Here is an 8,464-nt window from a genome sequence, read left to right as displayed (position 1 = left end):
GAAGCGGAGAGTGAAATAGGAAGTAAAAAATAAAGGGGAAAAAACTCGAAAAACCACAGTAGCAGAGAGGGGCAAATCAGGAAAAAATGCATATCCATGCGCTATGGAAGAGAGAGCGAGGAATTAATGTCGTTAAGAAAGGGTTCATATGAATAAAACAAGATTCAAGGGTAACAGGGGTAGGAGGAATTATGGAATTTGTACCCAAGATTATAAAATTGTGCGGGAATAGCTGATTTACCGCTTTCTTCATAACGGACACTATTATGATGTTTTTTAGTGTAAATTTTAATGCATGTTTGGTTTGCCTCATGTTGCTAAGGTGTGTAACCTTAGCAAGGTATTCATTTTTTTATTTGTTTCTTTTTCGTTTCCCCCTCGGCTACCGCGGTATTTCTAGATTTGTATTTCTTTATATTTCATTTTTCGTTGACAACCGTACATTTTCTGTGTCAAATCAGTTTTGTTTTCCGCATTCACATCTATCGAATCTTGAGAATGGACGCTTAGTTTTGAGGACTCGAAATATTTGTTTCGCAAAGTTAAAGATGGTAATAAAAGTTTGCATGTTTCGAGCACTCAAAAAGTCTTGAATAGGCCGTGAAATGAAGTTTTCGTACGCTCGATACATACAAACTCTTATTACCGCCTTTGTATTTTTTTTAAGCCAATGAAGTTTTTGATCTTTACGCTACAATTTCTTGGTATCGTTCATTTAGCAACACAGTATATTTAAATTTAAATACTTCACGCGATATTAAAATATAATTTACATAAGAAAATGACACGTTCTTTTGGATTGAAAAAAAATTTTTAAAAAATTAGTTTTCAACTTTCTAAAAAATTAATGCAGTAGTAAATTTCTTTTTACCGCTAGCCTTAAAAGCATTTTTAAGGACATCAAAAAATTATACTTATCACTGAATTTTTACAAGTCGAATAAGACAATGGAATGTCACCAGGAGTCAAACTTAGATAATTAAAAGGTCAAGCAAGTTAATATAGGGCCAGGATAGCCTGGCTGGTAGGGCTCTCAGCCCATGTCCAATAGTTTGTGGGTTCGATCCCAGGGTGGCCAAAGTATAGTCAATGGTGATTGATGCTCGTTAAATTTGGCGAGTCGCAAAGTCCTCCATGTTACAACAAATCAATACCTCTAGGAGTACTGATCCAGGAGTTTCCTTGTCTTCTGGATTGGGTTCGAAATTACAAGGTTACTGAGGTGAACATTAGTAGTCGTAAACCCGAAATTGGGTCTGCTGTTCAACGGCGGATATGTACAAAACAAGTTAATATGTCGCCGTTCTAATCGATAGAGTTTGAAAATGTATTTTTTATTTATAAACTTTAAATTCTTTTGGGTTTATCTCAGAGTATACTTATATAAACTTACAGGTATCCTGCGATAGTTCATTTTTTGCACCATTTATTTATTTTCTTATTCATTTAGAATTATTCAAGTTATGACATTTAATGCATGTGTAATATGATGGTTCCAACGTTTTTCTTTATCCTTCAACCTCTTGACATAAGAAGACGTCCGGGAAACGTCATGACAATAATTGACGTGTCTCAGACGCCTTCAACACAGAGATGCCAACTTGCTCCGGACAGCAAATAAATATTTTAAAGTGGTAGCTTATCAGTGGTGATTCTTGGTTTAATAAATTCAATTTAGCAGATTTTTAACCACCACTATTTCTAAATAATTCGTAGGCTTATATAATTCTCCACGTTATATTACTCATGTCAAGCTTTACCTTTTAAAAAGCAAGCAAAAATAGTCAAATATTTTCAAAATATAGTTTGTAGTTATTTACCGTTTTTTTTTTAATCTATTATTTTGGCGTGTCCGGAGCAGTTGGCATCTCTGTCAACATTCCGTTGCGATTTGTTGTTTACAGCGCATTCAAAGATCATTTCTATATCAAGAAATTAATAATTCCGCACAGTTTAGAGAATTATTTGGTATTTAACCTATACTGCTGTACGCAGAATATTCATTTCGGACGAATAATGGAAGAATCGTCTGCTGAAGACAAAACTTAATTCGTTTACATCCCTCTTTCTTGTTTTCTGCCCTGGGAAGGGGTTATTCGATTAACAAAACAATAATGAAGATTAACAAATTTGTGAAGGGTCCGATTAAAAGAAAAATCATTTTGTGAAGGGTCCGTTAACGGACCCAAATTTCTTCTAAACAGACCCCTGGTAACTTAATAGTTGGTGCATATTTGAGATCATCCGCAAGAAGTATTAGGATATACACTTAGATCCGATTATTAGAGAGAAAGTTATGTAGAAAGTTTTTTTTTTCATATTGTACAATAGTTCAGAATAAAATTGTTTAAAATCTTCTGAATAAATAGGTAGCAGATAGTTGATAGTAGAAATGGTAATAATTGTGAAGAATTTAATCAGAAGAACTTGTAAAATCCTTTTTAAATTTATATTATGAAATAACAATGATGTATAACAGGGTGCGTAGCGTTTTTAAAAAGTGCTTATTTTCGTTTTTTAAAAGCCCTTAAAAGTGTTGTTTTAAAGGTGTTAAAAAGGTGTTTTTAAAAAGTGTTTTAATTTTCCCTTTTCGAAAATGACATTTTTTTTCTTTACCATGTAGATTTTCGCCACGTATTATGCAAAAGCGCGGTTTTCACATTGTTCTATTCAACGTTTTTACAAATCTTTCAAACACAATGTATTTCGGCGTACCGTCGTTCCGTAGCTTATGAAAGCGCCAATCATTTTACATGTTTGATGAAATTCTTACGGGTCCGCATGTGCATATACTGAGTTGGGTTCAGTCTTTCATTATCATGCGCAACTCTGTTGTATTTTGCAAGAGATTCTCCATTTCAGGCTTCATTTTCCTCACTCTGAACTTGAACTGAAAAATCTCTCTATCTTTTTATGGTAGCTAATGTAATACAAAAAAAAAGAGTTCTTTGTCAGAAGCTAGTTATTTTGTCATGATCATGTGAAGTGTTTGAAAATTGTGCTTAAAAAATATTTTTAAGTGCTTGAAAAAGTACTTAAAGTTGCTTATTTTCTGTTTAAAGATTTGGCTACGCACCCTGTATAAGCAAATTTATAACAATGTGTTATTCTTTTTATTTATTAAGTTAAGATGTATGTAGTACAAAAGCTGATTTTTTCATTGTGTATTTCAAATATTAATAGCAATTAAAAAATATTCTGAAGTATTTCTTCAAGGCAGTGTTTCCCAAACTTATGACTTTTGTGCACCCTCTCTAAATTTTTCGTAACGCTGTGTACCACTAATAAAGAAAATGAGTGTATTTTTTAAAAAATATGTTTACTTTTCTTTTTAGTACAAAGTTTTCGGTGAAAAATTCTTAAATTTTGGTAAAAAATTCCATGTGAGGGATAAAAATTATATTTTATTAAAATGATCAAAATAAGTAGAATTTATTACAAACCTTTACTATAAAAATTGCACAAAAGTTCAAAATGACAACTGACTGTTGACACCACTAATTATTAACTGTTAACTCTGCAAAAAAATAGCAAAAGAAAAATACGTAATCGTAAATTTTCATGGCTGGCTTTGTTTTTAAATAAATTTTTTTCAAATTTTCGTTTGTTGCAAGACATTTCGCTTAAGAACGCTTACCCCCGCTAAACTGTTCTCGTACCCCTGAGGGTACGTGTACCACACTTTGGGAAACACTGCTTTAAGGTATAATTATTTTTTAAGTTGAGACTTTAAATATTATTTAACCTTTATTTTTTAAAAAAAGCAAAAACAAAAAATCTTTTTTCGGAAGGAAAAAAAATGAAGCATTTTTGAAATCCACCTTGCTTTTACCACTATCCATCCACTATACCACTATCCAGCCGTTCAAAGTTGCACAAAGTTTATAATTGATGATGTTCGTTTCGCTTATTCTCATTGAAATCTTACTATATTTAGATATTTTTTAAATTGGTTTGCTCTTATATTTGATCTTGTTTCTTGCAGACTGTTAAGTAACAAGACTTGATGGTTCCTCGCAATTCCTGGAGGCAGGACAGGATGGATGCACGAAAGTGGACTAGTAATGTGGAGTGTGGAATGTGGAATGTAAAATAGATAAGTGCAATTTTTGAAATATTTTATTATGGAATATTGTGTGATGAAACTATTTGATAGATGCTTCAGATATGCTTGTGTTTTTGTTTGTTTGAGTCGCTCGATTTGACTTGGTATGCTATTCATTTTGCCGATCTTAAAGTAGAGGTAGAACTCTTTCATGTTTTTAAGAGTAAAAATGACTGCAGTTGGAGAACGGTGTCATCAAAAATAGGATGACTCATGATAGAAACAGCCAATGGAAGCAATAAATAAAACGCTAAATCAATAGTAGCTTAAAACAATGATTTTTTTTATCGAAATAAATCAACGTGTTTGAAAATCATACCGGTCATATTGAGAGTATAAATAAGTTTCTGCCGTTTTCTAGCAAAAAGTAGCAGTTTATTGTGAAAAAACGGTACATTATCTTTTATTACATTACTTGACACTATTTTATCCCATCTTTCTGGTACCACGTAGGAAGAACTCTACATCTTCAAAGGATGTACATTTCTGCTCAGACAGACCGTGTGCAATAGACCGAAATAGGTGATAATCTGAAGGAGGAAGGTCTGGCGAATACGGCGGGTGGGTTAGGACTTCCCATTGAGGTGTTTTCAGTTACCAAAATCAATTTTCATGCAGAATCGACGTTCAATGTCTCTTGGCTTCAGTTCGTATGGAACCCAACTTCCCTGTTTTTAAATCCTTCCCAACGATTTTAAACGATGGGAAATTGCTTTCTGAGTCACTTGTAATGTAAAAGCAATTTCTTTTTGCATGTTTGTGACAAATCTTCTTCCAATCATTTTTCCAATCAATTTCGCTTCTCCAAGCAATCGATGTTCCTCAGCTTCAGATTTCTTCAAATTAAAGCAATAAATCAAAAGTTCCTGCAAATGACACTTATTTGGCACAAAACATGAAAATTTTGCACGAAAACAATGACGTAATGCAAATACGGAATCACAAATACTTTAAAGCAGGGGTGTCAAACTCAAAAGCTAACTTGGGCCAAATAAACAATGCTTAACTTTAGGTGGGCCGCAAAAAAAAAAGTCAATGTTCATAGAAACAAATATTTTTATTTTGAATAGCACATTGTAATAAACATATATAAAGTTAAATTATTGTTTGATACTTGACATCTCTTCTCTGCTACTATCTTTCCTATTTCGGGAGAAATTTTTTTGGCCGAAACTACTTTCAAAATTGACCTAACATGAGCGTTATTAATACGGTTTCGGACAGGAGATTTATTTCTATTCATAACAGAAAGTAATTGCTTGCAAACATGGAAATAATTTCATATGCGAATTTTCGAGTATTTTGAAACCTTGCCGGTAATTATTTGTAAAATTCAGGCATAACTACTTCAGTGAATTTTGCCTTCAAATTTACTGAGTCTATATTTATTGAGAAAATCGACGAAAACAAACAAAAATTGTTTTCCGAGAAATTAAAATCTTTAAGCCTTGTTTCAAATTCCGTTCTAAGATTTGAAATTTTTTCTGCGTATTTTTGATACGATGCACTATCCCTGGAATGGCAAGTGCCGCAAGCCAATTAGAATTTCACATTTTCGCGCGTACAATTTAAAATGATCCGTATAGTTTATAAATAAAGTATATTATAATTTCATATGCTAGTTTCCTTTCTAATTCACATTTCTAATTTATTTTTACTTTGCGTCGGATATATTGACTGGGCCATAAAAATATTCATCTCGGGCCCACGAGTTTGACACCCCTGCTTTAAAGGTTATGTTGTAACCAGATGAACAAACCTAAAATAAGACGTATAACACCAGTCAATTTCTACGTAATCTTATGATAGTGTCATCATGTGACGAACGGCGGGAACTTATTACTACACCCAATATGATAAAAAAGAGTTCAGGTTATGTTTCGATTAAGTTGAAATAAGAAATAAATTATACAGCGGCTGATTTATCCCTTACTGACTATATGATCCCTACAATAGATCCTTTTGCACCCCCCGCTATTTCTTGGTTTAGGACTCTTTAATTTTTATTCGCTTCCCACGTAGAGATAATTTTTCAAACGTTTATATTATTTTGTGGGTCACAGAACCCAGACGATAAAATAAAGTTGCGCGAAATAAAATACTGTAGTACGAAATCTGTAGCTTCACTAGATAGAAATAAATTATACAGCGGCTGATTTATCTCTTACTGACTATATGATCCCTACAATAGATCCTTTTGCACCCCCCGCTATTTCTTGGTTTAGGACTCTTTAATTTTTATTCGCTCCCTCACGTAAAGATAATTTTTCAAAAGTTTATATTATTTTGTGGGTCACAGAACCCAGACGATAAAATAAAGTTGTGCGAAATAAAATACTGTAGTAAGAAATCTGTAGCTTCACTAGATGTACTATGAATTAAATTTCGCTCGAGGTTTATAAGCATATACTTCAATTAAGATCAACTGATAGACGTAAAATTATCTGTCATTATGGGTGAGTATTACTTTGTTTGTATTAAAATTTTCTTATTTGTAATTGTTATTTAAGTGGCTACAAATATATCACTTTTCGGTTTTTCGGGGATAACTGTTTATGTTCTGATCAAAGTCGGCTAACTATGGGGACCTAATGTTAACTAACAGACAAGTTTTTAAGGTACTAGTAAAAATTAGCGTTATATCTCATTTTAATTCAAAAATTCGTCTCGGATTTTAATATAATTTATTTTTGTCTTGTATTTTCATATTCTACCTGTTTCTTGAAATTGAGGGATAGACATAGAACGCAGGTAGTCTCAGCAGAAAACTATTGCTTGTTGTTGTAACCAAAGACTGTCTAGTCTTCAACTGTTCAAACTGTCCACAACAGCCATTTTGAAACACTGTCCGCAATTGATATTTACCTTAAAAGACTCCCGATTAACTTCTTGTTAAACATATTTGTAAATTTTAAATTTAATATCTAAATATCTATTCTCTGGTAGTTACAGCAGACAAACCTCAATTTTCTCATTAAACATTTTGTGCGCTACTATTTAAGTTTTAATACCAACCTTTTTAAAGTTTTATATCTTAACAATTAGATATCTGTTGCACATCATTGTTTAATACATAGGTGCACATTAAAGTTATTGTAGCCCGAATTTTTATTTATTTAATATTTTTGAAAATATTATTAATAACAATTAAATATTTTTAAAAATCTACTTCTTATTTTAATTTGTAATTCAATACTTTATTTTTGTACAACTTGGTAAAAATCTGACAGTAATATTTAATGTTCCTTCAAACATAAGAGTCCTACATAAAAGTTTGATAAAGTTGCTGGCCACCATTTGATTTGTGTTTTTTATTATGGCCCCCGACCTCTTGAAAGTTGGAAAACCCTGGTCTCCAGTGATTCTCAACGACTGTGCCGCGGCACTTTTGTGTGCCGCCAAATATTAGAAATGATACAATAAAAATTATAATGCTTTTTTTATTAGGAGTAAAGCTTAAATAAAAGAAAAGTGCATATATATATATATATATATATATATATATACTTTTTATAATTTATTTTTCCACGCTTTAATCGCGTAAACATCTTTGTCGGCGATTATCTTGTGTCTGACAATCTTAAAATAAGAAGGAAGTGTTTTCATTGTCTTTGACACAATTTTGGAAAATTTTGAAATAAGTAGGATATTTAATGACAATTAAAATTATTAATTAACAAAGGAAAGCAAGCTAAATGTTAACTTTCGAATAGAAATAAAAGCCAATCATTAAAGTAAGCTATGCAATTAATAGTTATAAAAACAAATTAACAAAGAATAACTAACAAAAAAATAAGCTAACATTTAGTAATTAGCAAAAATACTAGTTAACAAGAAATCACAAAAAAAATAACAATGTAAGAAAAAAAACAGTTAATAACTATAGAAAACAAGCTAACAATTAAAATCTGGCAAAAAAATAAAGAACTGTTACTAACTAATTAAAATTAGTCGGAAGGAATAATTGATCCCTTAATAAACGTGCTTTTGTAGTACATATTATTTTATTTCGCATTCAAATTTATTATCACAAACTATTTTACACAGTATATTATAGGTAAGAAAACAACCTTTAAACTAATTCTTTTCATTGTGCGCCGTCAAATTTCGAAATCGTTAAAAGTGTGCCGCCACAACAAAAAAAAAAAAGGTTGAGAATCACTAGTCTAGAGACAGAAGTATCATAACATGATGAAATGGAATGCAATATATAATGCAAATTACAAGAAAAGGTTTAATACAAAAATCACCATCAGCGAATGTGGCTTATACATGGTTACTTTATATTTTTAGTTTATATTATAATTGACGTTGAATTATTGGCCCATTTTTAATTTCACGATTCTGCATCTTCAACTT

This window comes from Parasteatoda tepidariorum, chromosome 5 (assembly GCF_043381705.1).
Source record: "Parasteatoda tepidariorum isolate YZ-2023 chromosome 5, CAS_Ptep_4.0, whole genome shotgun sequence".
NCBI lineage: Eukaryota > Metazoa > Arthropoda > Arachnida > Araneae > Theridiidae > Parasteatoda > Parasteatoda tepidariorum.
This window is presented reverse-complemented; position numbering follows the sequence as displayed.